Genomic DNA, 13429 nt, shown 5'->3' with positions numbered 1-13429 from the left:
GATTCATTGCCTTCTTGAAAAAGAAGCAATTCCCAAAAAAAACCTACGATTTGTTTTCTTTTCTTACTTTCTCAACTCTATTCTTATGGAGTTTCCTGACACTCAAAGTCATAATTGTCTATAATTATTTTGCTTTCTTCAATTATATTCTTGGTTTGTTACTCAGACTCTTGTTAGATTTTACTTCATAATTGAATTGTAACATCGGTGGTGCTTTCGTTACTTCCTCAAGCCATCATTGACAACACTAGAATGAAAACTCTTGATGAGGCTATGAAAACAATGAAGTTTGATTTCCTAAATCCAATGCGGAGGATCCTCTTGGGTGGATTTTTAGAGCAAAACAATTCTTTGATTTCCATGGAAACCGTGAATCCCTTTGATTGCTAATAACATCTTTTCAGAAGGAGGGGAAAGCCCTGCGGTGATATTAATGGATGAACAAACATTCTTAATTCACCAACAGAGCCATTGCTACACAAGATTTTCCATTAAAAAAAAAAGTTCTCTTAAATTGCACCATCATAGAGAAAAATGCTAATGTTGTAATTGTGACGAAAATTTTGTTCCTAACCACAAGTGTAAGAGTAAACAACTTTTTCTTTCAATGGTAGATGGCAATGATAAAGAAGAAATTCCACCAGAAAAAATTGATGATCATGAACAATGGAAGTTGATGCTCACTGTAAGACCAGAAAATCTCTTATCATGCTTGGGCTAGTTATTCCTCCCCAAGAACTCTAAGGGTAAGGAATGATTAACCAAAGAAAATCGACGGTGGCAATACACATAACTTCGTTCAAGAACAGCTGGCAGAATACCTGAGGCTACCAGTCCTTCCTATGCATATTTTTTTTCCTGTGAGACACGACTAAACTATATGCCAGAATATATAAAATAACTTGTATCAATCCCCCAAAAACATGAAACCTTTGCAAGACTAAGAAAAATATTTTAAGGGCAAGAAAACGCTACCCTGGTGGCGTAGATACACACTAGCTCACGGTCTTTCAGCACCAGATGTGCCTAGACATATACCTATGCCAGCGGGTAGACTCTTTCTTCCAAACTTTAAATATGGAGTATATTTTAAATTTTTTTTCTTTCTTATTAAACATTAGAAGGTGAGGTGAACTAGAGGGAGTAGATGTTTAAACCCATCAACATGGCTCTCTAGGATTGGTGTAGAATACTCTCTAATGCAGTGTTCGAGGAACTTGCACCGTGAAGTGGTTATTTTATCTCTTTAACTAATTATTGGATATAAGAACCCTCCGTGTCTCTATGCCTAGACATAGGTGGGATGTAAAAATACAATGCCGCCCTCCACCTAGATGCCTCCAGATTCCCTTCTTTTAGCTTGTGCACTGACACAATACTAATTGAGCAAGCGGACAGGGTTCTCTTGCCTTTCATCATTTTATATTTTCTTTGGATCAATATCACTAATTTTTTTTTTTTTGGTAAACGGTCAACATCACCATTCACTACCTAGTAATCAAAAGAGTACAGACAATCAAGGGTAGGGTGGTCTTTTTGGCTCCCTTATGTCTGGGATAGTGGCATGATTTGACCTGATCATGCCGAAGCCTCAAGGTGAAGGGTCAAGGGTGAAGAGTGAAGGGTGAAGACCGAAGAGAAAGGACCAAGAAAGGGGAGAAAAATCGTCTACAATTCTAATCTTGTACAATTTTGTACAATACCCCCTTGAAAAGGTGACACGTGGATAAAGTGATTTGAACGGCTCAGATTATTCCTATATTGATCCAACTCTAAACCAGTGAGTTGAAATTGGATCAATGTAGGATTAATCTGAATTGTTCAAATCACTTTATTCACATGTCACCATCTGAATGGGGTATTGCAGGGATAAGGAATTGCAGACGATTTTTATCCGAAGGAGGAAGAAGGGTGATTCAGTCAAGTGACAATGTCAGTACACAGGAGTTACGCTTATAGGATAACGAGAAACGGGCGTACCATTCTTACGTATTTCCACAAATGTCCCCTTCACGGCACCATCGCACGCTTACCTCTTTAAAATCGTCTTTCCCTCATTTGGAATCTGAGCCCAGAATCGCCATATCACGATTAGAAGAAAAACTCCCCTCTCTCTCTCTCTCTCTCTCTCTCTCTCCAGAAAATTGACAAATACTCTCTCTCTAGCGAAGCCAAAGAAACAGAGACGACATAGAGAACGGAAGAGAAGAAAAATGGTGTCCGACTCAGAGCTCGTCGAAAGGCTTCATGAATTTCTCCGCACTTCCGACCTCAACATCACCACAACCGCTATCGTTCGCCGGAAGCTCGAAGAAGATTTTGAAATCGATTTATCAGACAAGAAAGCATTCATAAGAGAGCAAGTAGACCTCTTCTTACAGAGCCAACTCGAGAAAGCAGAGGAAGAAGAAGAAGAAGCAGAAGAAGAAGGAAATGCACGAGCATATAACGAAGGAAAGCAGCAAATAAAATCCGAAGCGAACAGTGGTTCCGATTCTCAAGACGAAGAAGGAGAAGAAGACGAAGATGAAGAAGAAGAAACGAGTATTGGAAGAGGCAGCGGTAAAGCAGCGTGAGTGTTTCTTTCTGTCTTTACCTTTTTGTGGGGTTTTTTATTTTTCTCTTCTTTGCTGTATCCTGTAGGTTTTGTTGCTATGCTTTCGTTTGGTGTCCTGGTTTCAGTCACTGATATGAAAGTTAATCAATCGGATTATTGAAAAGAATGCGATTTCCATTGTACATTCGTCAATACTTGGATGAATTGTGAGCCTGTGGTGGTTGTATTTTGCCGCATTCTGATTACATGCATGTTTACGGGCGAATACTATTTTTTCGCTGGGTTGTAACTGAATTCAACAAAGCCTTACGCCTGGTATAGAAATTCAGGTCCTCCGTTCTACTGTATCAAGGGCATATCGTTGAAAATGAACATGGATATTGCACATTTGCATGCAGTAGCGTTTGCTTAGTTCACTTTCATCTAGTATAAAAACCATCTTTTCCTTTAATCCGCTTCTTTCTTTGAACTGGCTGAAATAACTTCACTGTAATTAGTTTTTTATATGATGTTTTATACGGAATCAATTGCATCTTTATATTAGAAAGATTTTTTTTTTTTACTAGTCCTTGTTAAAAAATAATAATAATAAATAAAATAAAATAAAATAAAAGCCCCTTTTGTGTATGCAGAACTCAGGAAGTCTATAAAAAGTATCCTCCCAGAACATCCAACCATTTAGTTTTGTTAAGTTACCTTGTGAACTTATGTACACTCCCAACCTTTGCTTTCCATTTTCCCACTATTCAACCCTCTTAGAATTGGTGTTAGCCTGCCACGTGTGTTAGCCTGTTCTCTTATGAGGGTTAATCGTGTTCCTCTACGATATCCAGGTCTGATGTTTATCACATCGGCTACATTATTGTCATTTTTTTTGGGGGGGGGGGTGTGGAGAACTACACTTCTTGGTCTGCTTGTTCCACTCTTTCAATTTCATCGGGACTTTGACCTCCATTCATAGTACATGACTGACTTGCCTTCTTACATGATTTAAACGAGCCTAGTGCAATATCGATGAAGCTAGGGCCATCTAACCACCAGTTGTCAAGTGTGAAACGTGAGTAGCCTTTTCTTTAGTTCACATTAGAGCAACTAGGGTGTGGTTGGAGGCTGGCCTTATCAACACTTGAATGTAGCCACATTACTACGACCTTCTCACTTCGAATTAAATTGAAACCTTAACTTGTTAAAAAGAAAGTTCAATTTACTCGAAGAGGAATTCTCTTAGAAATATGACCAAATTTATGGAAATTGTTTACATGACAATTGTCAAATTCCTTTGAATAAAATTCCATTAATAAAAAGTTAATATCTCTAATATCAGAGAATATGAGAGATTCCAAATTCTACTCGACTGAAGTAATTCTTCCAAAAGAGCTCTCCTTTGGTTTCTGGTAGTAGGTCCTTTGATGGAAGAGAGTGACAAGAATGTGAGTGAAAATTCACCCATATAACTCCAAGTAATTTTGATCACATCCTGGTCCCAAGCTTCGTTGGTCCCACCTACTATGCCAAGCAATGGAAAGCCTAGACATTAACATTTCTTCCACACTCGATATTTGAAATCAACCTTTGATTTATCTATTTGATTTTTTTTTGTGTTGAAGAGTCAAAATGTCAAAATTCCAACTTCTGATCATATTCTAAACCACCTTCTCCTATTTATGCAGTTGACTGCTTTATATTCTGTGTTGATTTTAGTGCTATTCCCAAACAAGGAATAGCGTTATTAATAGTGCCTACGACAGGGACCATTTGGTCCTTGTTATGGTTGTTTGGGTGTTTTTGGTATTTTCCTTATGTAAGTGGGGGGCTAAATTGTCTTTCCTCTTGACCTAAAGTAATATATTCATAAGAGAACCTGAGATTTCACATTGAATTAATCTCAGGTTGCTCTACATTCTTGAGACTTCCTTTGGTTACTTCATCTTCTTCCTCTCTTCTTCTCTTTTCTCTCTCTCTCTCTCTCTCTCTCTCTCTCTCTCTCTCTCTCTCTCTCTCTCTCTCTCTCTCTCTCTCTCTCTCTCTCTCTCTCTCTCTTTTCATTCTTGTTTCTGGTTTTCTGGTTTAGCTATAGCTTCTGAGATTGTAACATCGTATCAGAGTTGTTGTAGTTAAATTAATTGCGTTCCGAAAACAAGAAATCTGCTGGTTACAATTTAGAGGTTCTTCTTCTTGGTGTGCAGCCACTCATTGCTGCAACTGCTATTATCTAATCCTTAATGGAGTGATTTTCCTTTTGTGAAGATCTACTTTACCTTTACTGTTGGAGTAAGTGGCTGATTGCTTGATGATTTGAAGCCGCTGCCTCTCCTTCTTCTATTCTACCCTACCTATATGACGGCAGTCAGGTTTGAGGTTGTTGTTCTTGAGTTTTTGATCTAGTTTATCCTACCTATATGAGTTGATTGATGCCTATATGTGCTTGTTTCCGATAGTGCTTATTGATGCTTATACTTGCTTGTTGCCAATGTAATTTATTGATGCTTACATGTTCAGATCTGAGTTGTGGTATGGCATGTTGGATTGAATGCTAAGTTTCAGATCTGAATTGCATTACTACCTATCTGGATAAGTTCATCCTCTTGCTTCCTAGTCACTCTACTTGATTGTCATGGCTGGAACTGTACCTGCTACTACTTCTACTGTTTCTTCTACTATTGCTTCGTCTGCATCGGATAATATCAATATCCATATCACCTCTATCAAGCTCAAAGGGAACTCGAACTATCTTCTTTGGGCTCAGTTGGTTAAGGTGTATTTGTTAACTAAAGTAAAACTGAGCTATACCACTTCTGAGGCTCCTTTGCCTGATGATGTTAAGTATGACAATTGGATGAAGGAGAATGCCTTGATTATGATCTGGTTATGGAACAGTATGGAACCAGATGTAGCTGCCAATGTTATGTTCCATTCTACAGCTAAGGGACTATGGGATGATCTGAAGGAAACATACTCCCAAGAAAAGAACATGACACGGATTTATGACATATATGAGAAGCTCTTCTAGTTTCGTCAATCTGACAAATCCCTTTGAGTATTACAGCACTTTTAAGGGAATGGTGGAAGAGTTTAATGTCTTCCAGCCTCTGACAATTGATATTGAGAAGTTGAAGGCTCAGCGGAACGAGTTCTTCGTTTCCAAATTTTTGACCGGTCTGAATAGTGATCTAAAGACAGTGAAGGGCCATCTACTTGGTGGTGATATGGTTCCTACTCTGAATGATGACTTTTCACGACTACAACGCATCACCTCCTCATCCAAATCTGATCAGCCTTTTAGAGATAATTTTGCATTCTTTGCTAACCGTGGCCGTGGGCACAATCGCTGAGGAGGACGTGGTCCTATGGGTCGAGGTTCTAGTGGACAGTCCTCAGATCGCACAGGTCGCTAGTGTACTTATTATGGGAAACCTAACCATACTATAGAGACATGTTGGGCCAAGCATGGCAAGCTAGAGTGGGTAACTTAGCCAATCATGCAGTGTCCGATGATGGTACTGATACTGTATCTTCGGCGACTACTACACCTATACCTTCTTCAGGAGATTCTTCTACTAGTCTGGGCGACGACATCAATCAGTTACTCCGGCGCTTGCACTCACATGAGGCTTCTTCTAGTACATCCCATAGTGCCTCTACATCCACTGCTACCCGTGCTCATGCAGATACATCAGCCTTTCTTTCTACTATATCTACTCCTTATATCATTGATTCAGGTGCTTCCGCTCACATGACTGGTAAGTCATCACTTTTTCAGACCTTCTCATCTAGTATTAGTTCTACATCTATCATTCTTGCTAATGGTACATCCACCCTGTTCTTGAACATGGTACTATTTCTCCTCCTTCTTCATTGCATTTATCGTCTCTATTACATGTACCTCAATTCCCGTTAAGTCTTCTTTCAGTGAGTCAATTAACTAGATCTCTCAATTGCTCAATAACCTTCTTTCCATCTTATTATATTTTTAAGGATTTTCACTCGAGGAAAACGATTGGTGGAGGGTGTGAAAATGATGGATTGTATTACCTCAACAGTGGCTGTCCTCCCACTTCTGCTGCCGCTACTACTGTTGGGGATGTCTCTCCATTCCAATGGCACTACTATCTAGGACACTTGGCCTTGCCTAGATTACAACTTTTTTTTCCAAGTTTTCAACATGTCTCTAGATTAGGGTGTGAGGCTTGTGAGTTGGGTAAACACCATCGGGTGTCTTTTCCATCTCGATCAGTGGCTTTTAGTCCATCGTTGTTTTGTTTAGTTCATTCTGATGTATGGGGTCCTTGTAGAGTTAGTAAGAGGCTTGGATTTCGTTATTTTGTTACATTTGTAGATGATCATTCTCGTCTCACATGACTTATATGTTAAAGGACAGATCTGATTTTCTATCTAAGTTTCAAAAATTCTATAATGAAATAAAAACTCAGTTTGGCATTTCCATTAAGATTTTTCGTTCTGATAATGCTTTAGAATATGCTCAAAATGATATTTCTGATTTTTGTGATACCCATGACATGATTCATCAAACTAGTTGTGCATATACCCCAGAGCAAAATGGGGTTGCTGAGCACAAGAACCGGAACCTTCTTGAGGTACTCGAGCTATTAGCCTATTATGATACATATGCATGTTCCTAAGCCTTTTTGGATTGATGGGGTTTTAACTGCATGTCATTTGATTAATCGCATGCCTTCTTCTGTTCTGTCAAATAGGTCTCCATTCTCTATCTTACATCCTACTCTACCTAGTTTTCTTCTTCCTCCCCGGGTTTTTGGGCGTGTGTGCTTTGTTCACAATCTTCATATGCAGGTGGATAAGTTGTCTCCATGGGCTACTAAATGTATCTTTTTGGGCTACTCTCGTACCCAAAAAGGATACAAGTGCTATGATCTTGTTACTCACCGGAACTTTATAAGTGCTGATGTGACCTTTTTTTAAGGCACTTCTTTTCTTCACAGGTGTCTCAACCTACTGAGGAGTGGTCATCTACCTCTCCTCTTCCTATTCCATCCCTTATTCCGATTCCTAATACCCCTAGTACCAGTGCACCTGTTCCACCTCCTCTACAGGTTTATCGATGCAGGACGAGGTTTGCATAGTCCAGTGGCGAGGTTATTGATCCAGCTACTACACATCCTCCATCGCTATCTTCCTCTAGTGAAGCTTCTTCCTCTGTTCCATCTGATGACTTACCAATTGCTAGCAGGAAAGGTATACGTTCTTGCACTCAGAAATCTTTGGTTGTTTACCCCATTGATAAGTTTATGTCTATCTCACCTTCCACCTTCTATTCATGGCCTTGCTCTATCTCTCTCTACTAATCTTGTTCCCCGTACTCATACTGAGGCTCTCCATATTCCTGGATGGAAGGATCCTATGGATGTCGAAATGGATACTCTCTTGAGTCGTGGTACTTGGAGTCTAGTAGATTTACCTCCTGGTAAGGACCTGGTGAAATTTCGCTGGGTATACACTGTTAAGTATCACTCTGATGGCTCTTTTGAGCGGTTGAAGGCTCGCCTGGTTGCCAAGGGATGCACTCAGACTTATAGTGTTGATTACTTTGAGACTTTTTCCCCAGTTGCTAGACTTAACTCTATTCGTGTTCTTATTTCTCTTGCTGTCAACTTTGATTGGCTTTTATTTCAGTTGGACATCAAGAATGCCTTCTTGTATGGTGATCTACAGGAGGAAGTTTATATGGAGCAACCTTCGGGATATGTTGCTCAGGGGGAGAATAATGGTCGAGTGTGTTGCTTACACAAAGCTATCTATAGTCTCAAACAATCTCCTCAGGCATGGTTTGATAAGTTCAGTGCTACCATAGTCACTTGTGGATTTTCTCAGTGTTACTCTGACCACTCTGTGTTTGTTCGCCACAGGGGTGACAAGTTAGTTGTGTTGGTAGTGTATGTTAATGATATCATACTGACTGGTAATGATGAAGTAGGAATTTCTGAATTGAAAAATCATCTCCAGCTTCATTTTCAGACAAAGGATCTAGGCCAACTTCATTATTTCCTTAAGATTGAGGTAATCCGAAGCAAGAAAGGAATCAGTCTATCCCAAAGGAAGTATGTAGTGGACCTCCTATCTGATATTGGGATGCTCACATCCAAACCTGTTGATATCCCTATGGATCCTCATCAAAAGTTTAGTGTTGATGATGGTGAATCACTTCAGGATATACACCAGTACAGAAGTCTAATTGGCAAGCTAATTTACCTTACTGTGACTCGCCCTGATATCTCCTATGTTGTTGGGGTTCTAAGTCAGTTCATGCAATCCCCTCAGAAGGCTCATTGGGACGCTGTTGTTTGCGTTCTTCGCTACCTAAAGAGGGCTCCTGGCAAAGGACTAGTTTATCATCCTAATCGGCATATGGATCTAGTTGGCTACTCTGATGCTGATTGGGCTGGCTCTGCTAGTGATCAGAGATCTACCACTGGATATTATATCTTTGTTAGAGGTAATTTGGTCATGTGGCATAGCAAGAAACAGACCACTATTGCCCGGTCTAGTGCTGAGGTAGAATACAGAGCTGTGGCTCTTACTACTGCTAAGCTGATGTGGTTACGTTCGTTACTCTTGGAGTTGGGATTTCCAGTAACCAAACCTATGCAGATGCATTGTGACAACCAAACTGCTGTGTATATTGCCAGCAATCCAGTCTTCCATGAGAGGACCAAACATATAGAGGTGGACTGTCACTTTGTTCGTGATGTTGTTCTAGAGAAGCTGATCGAGACCCCGTTTGTTTCATAAAAGAATCAGTTGGCTGATATGTTCACTAAGTCCTTATTTGCTCCTAGCTTTCACAATGGTTGTAACAAGCTGAGCATGGGAGATTTATATGCTCCAGCTTGAGGGGGAGTGTTGATTTTAGTGTTATTCCCAAACAGGGAATAGCGCTATTAATAGCGCCTACGACAGGGATCATTTGGTCCTTGTTATGGTTGTTTGGGTGTCTTTGGTATTTTCCTTATGTAAGTGGGGGGCTTTATTGTCTTTCCTCTTGACCTAAAGTAATATATTCATAAGAGAACCTGAGATTACATTCACATTGAATTAATCTCAGGTTGCTCTACATTCTTGAGACTTCCTTTGGTTACTTCATCTTCTTCCTCTCTTCTTCTCTTTTCTCTGTCTCTCTTTTCCTTCTTGTTTCTGGTTTTCTGGTTTAGCTACAGCTCTGAGATTGTAACAGCAATAAATGTTTTAAACTTTATCCAAAACTAACCTCTTGGGATTTCTGCTATTTCTCTTACCCTCTCCATCGGAAGAGAAGCCATAGTTAATTTTTTTTTGTAAGCTGTGGTAACTGAATGTCCATTGAATCCCAATTCCCCTTATTTTGGTCTGTCAACAACTTCGAATTGCAGGCCCAATATCCCTACCTTGGCTGAAGAACAAGTTTGAGATATGTTGAATAGATCTTTGTTTATCACCATCTCAGGCTGGTATGTAAACTTGGGTGGGATCCTCCTTATTTCCAAAATCTTCTTCTTGTTTCTGCAATGGGAATTCTGCATTCATACCTGTGATTTAGAACATCTGAATTTTATTCTATTTTTTATTTTTTTAATGCTTGAAAGCACACAATCAGCACAAATGCTTATGCCTGCTTTACTAGTTTTTCTTTTTCTCTCTCATACTCTTGGCTGCGCCTCTTTCATCCTTCATTCTTTGTCTTTCATTTTTCACTTTTCATTTCTCATCTCTTCATCCCCTTTATCTGTTTACACCTTAGTTTTCCCTAATTTGTTTTGTTTGGATCCATCTTGCTGACCCTGTTAAGTTGCGATAAGGCGGAGTTTGTTGTTGTTGTTGAATACTCTTGTCATGTCCTTTTACATGGGTAGTTGGTTTTTAAATAGGCACGACCCTTACAACTATCTTATTGCATTGTAGGCCACTTGTAAAATATGAAATGGTTTACATCAAACCAGCAAAAACACTTAGATTTGGTGTGCACTTCCTGAGCTGAATATCCTAGGAAACTTCTTGCCATATGTACATATGTACACACTCACAAATCCACATATCATTGGCAATACTGGAAGGTGTTATGATTTTTGTTGGGGGAGAGGAAAAGGAATAGGAATAAGAAGAAAGGAAGAAGATGACTGACCAAGAAATATAGAAGATTAGGTGCATCCCAGAAGATATCTCTCTCTTTCTCTCTCTCTCCCCATATTGTAGTGATAGAATACTTCTCTCAGGCATCCGTAGAAAGACTAAACAAGGTTGCATAGTTGTCATGGCGCCAAGGCAAACCTAGACAGTGGCAAGGTGCCTTGTCACATAGGCGACTAAGATGTGCATATACCAAGGGAGGGGTTTTAGTGTGAAAAATGATATTTCTTTCCTTTAAGATGAAATTTGAAAAGGGGGGGGTGTTATCAACAACAACAACAACAACAGCTCAGCCTTATACCAACTAATAGGGCCGGCTACATGGAACCGATCAAAGGCAGCAAAAGAAAATTAGATCAGAGGACAATGTATAAAATATAAAAAAAAAAATATCATCTATAAAGTTATAAGTTAACAAATAAAAATCTATTTGGTCTTCTTATGCATCTTTGATGGTGGAAGAGGTGGTGATTGCAGCGTGAATTCTAGACTTCTAGGTATGTACCTCCCTCCTCCTCCTCCTCCTTCTATAACTATGATGGCGGTGGATGGATGGTCGCGGCAATGACTGCCGCTGCAACCTTTTCAGCGGTATTGGCAGCTGCTACTGCTGCTTCTTCCTGTTTTTTCATTTTCTCTGGTTTTTCTCCCCATTTCCCCTCTTTCCCTTCCTTTTCACCTCATTTTCTCTTTTTTACCCTCTTTGTGTGTGGGCACCTTGAACAATATGGCCACCAGTCAACTAGGCATTCAAGAACCGCTTTGTCGCCTAAGCAACAACTATGCAAGGCTCCCTGCACCTATACTACACTTGTGGAGGCATGTGGTTGTTTACCATGTAAATATCAAGACTGATATTTGGTAGTGCCGTGTGTGGCTACAATAATTACATGTCCTTATCCTTGTTATACTATCATTGTTAATTGTTGGGATGCACTGCCACCATTGGAGGAGGCACATTAAATGACTGACTCGCTTCTGACACTGCTAAATCCAATTACACTTGAGAACAAATTTGCTCCAAACAAATGGTGGATAAGGAGTACCTGCTCTGATTAAGCATGGGGTCAATTGATGATCCCCAGAATATAAACTAGCCATGAAATGTGGTCATGCACTTCAAGCAACTGACAGCACAACAACCAGCCAGCAACCGATTCTATTTACAGTGCTTATGGGCCTTCCTTCAGTCTCCCATTCACATACTAGAAAACACCAACTCAACATGTAGACGGAAATTCAGAGAAACATAGGTAGAAGAATAGTGGGATATTTCATACAGGCATACAGCTGCCATGGGCATTTGTCTTCAACTCAAAGGAATATTGGCATGACGTAGGAATTCAAAAACACACATGGAACAGAAAAGTATCATACAGAACTCCCTAGTTTTAAAAGTGTTCAAACGCTAAATTCCTTAAATGACAATGGAATGAGGTAAGGTGTCAAACTAGGAGCTGGACTGATTAGGCCAATCTCAAACCTTCCAATTCCAGGACATTAAAACCATTCATTTGCATATGAAGTAAACATTCACATTTTATGGGAATTTGCAGGATTTTCTGGGTTTTCAGATAAGCATTAAAGCAGGTACAAAAAAATTAATCATTTCTTCTGCAGTTGTGCCACAATATTCCCTTCGAGTGAGACCTGTTGAATTGTGGTTGCACACTTGCACTATGCATTTGGTATGACTTGGCCTTAATACATTAGTACACAGTTATGCAGCTAGGGGTGTGGATTTAAGGTAGAAAGAAGTGAAGGAGGTACTGTGCCTCATTGGTGGAAGACCACATGAAGAAGAAGAAATGTGGGAGTGTTATGTGAAGAAGAACATACATTTATTGGTGGTGAAAACAGTAAGAAGAAGAAAGGAGAGAGAACTGTGATGCCTTGTTTACCACTTTACATGCCATGTTTGATACTGCTTCCTTGGATCTTTTCTTGAAGTATTCTGGTCACATACTAGATGATGGCCTGTGTCACCTCAAGGCTGCATGCCACTATGGCATGTGCTTGGGGTGCAGGTAGGGTCACCATATGCTTCGTCCCAAGCTGGGCGTGCACCTCGGCTGCAGTCCATGGATACAACATCCATGGGTTATGATGACCCTCCCCCTCCACCCCCAATTTCATTCGCACTCTGCATGTCCCTGCCAGCGATGGAGTTTCAAGCCTGGACCGACCTGTCCCAAGAAGAACCAAGTTCAAACCTGGTTGTCTGTTCAACATGGGTATCTAGGGCATTTTATCTTTTATTTATGATTTTTTAGTTTGAATTTAATTTCTTATTGAATTTGTTAGTTAGATTTTGCTTCCAGTTTCAGGATATGATTAGGAACCTTTCTTTATATAATTGTAATTAAACTATGATTGAGGAGGATTTGAATGAATGGAAGTTTGATTTTTCTGGTTGTGTACTGGTTCTCTTCTCCTTCATCCCTGCTTGATTGAGGTTCAACTCCCCTCTTTCCAGGTGTGCTCTTCCAACTCTCCTCTATTCTCCTGTATTGCTTATTTTTATTTGTTCTTCCTCTGTCAACCAGAACCGCAACTGGTTGCTATTCTAAGGTCGAAGAAAACTCCAACTCCCTGTAATTGCAAATAAGGACTGCTCCTTTTAAATTACACAAAGATAATGATGGTATGCACTCATATGCCATGTTCTATTCTGAAGAATAAAAATAAAATAGATATTGTCTTTTGGAGAGATGGCTGAGTAGGCAATCTTTG

General features: G+C 39.8%; 1 pseudogene; it reads left to right on the top strand.

Annotated features, from left to right (window-relative positions):
* The first annotated feature begins 2090 nt into the window (after positions 1 to 2090).
* LOC122084463 overlaps positions 2091 to 13429 on the top strand; it is a 36732-nt pseudogene continuing 25393 nt past the window's right edge.

The sequence above is a fragment of the Macadamia integrifolia genome, chromosome 7 (genome assembly GCF_013358625.1).
Source record: "Macadamia integrifolia cultivar HAES 741 chromosome 7, SCU_Mint_v3, whole genome shotgun sequence".
Taxonomy (NCBI): domain Eukaryota; kingdom Viridiplantae; phylum Streptophyta; class Magnoliopsida; order Proteales; family Proteaceae; genus Macadamia; species Macadamia integrifolia.
This window is presented reverse-complemented; position numbering and strand designations above follow the sequence as displayed.